We start from the raw sequence: 424 nt of genomic DNA, 5'->3' as shown, positions 1-424 counted from the left end.
GGGGCTGCCCCGCCCCAAGTCCTCGGGGCCTCTCCCGCAGGGCCCCTCCCAGAGGCCTCTCGTTCACCGCGTCGTCTGAAAGGGGCATCTCGGTTCCGATCTCTAGAAACACCTCGTTGCTCTCCTCCCTCTGACCGCCATGGCCCCGACTCTCCCTGTAGCCTTCCCAGACGGGCTCCCGGTGGAGGCCTTCCTTCTCGCGGTCGGCTGTCGCCTCCGCCTGCGCCGGGGAGAGTCCACCTGGATCTCTGGGGTCTTCCGCAGCATCCGCGCACCGCGGGCGGTGCCAGTTCTCGCCGCCAGAGGGCGCCGTCGGGGGCGGCGCGGCGCCACCGCGGCCCCTCGTCTCCTCTTCTCTCCTCTCCTCTCTTCTCCGGGCCCGGGCCTCGCCCCCTCCGCTCGTGCCGCCGGCAGTGGGCGGGGG

This window comes from Tupaia chinensis, unplaced genomic scaffold, assembly GCF_000334495.1.
Source record: "Tupaia chinensis unplaced genomic scaffold, TupChi_1.0 Scaffold139431_1, whole genome shotgun sequence".
NCBI classification, from domain to species: domain Eukaryota; kingdom Metazoa; phylum Chordata; class Mammalia; order Scandentia; family Tupaiidae; genus Tupaia; species Tupaia belangeri.
Note: the sequence above shows the minus strand (reverse complement) of the source record.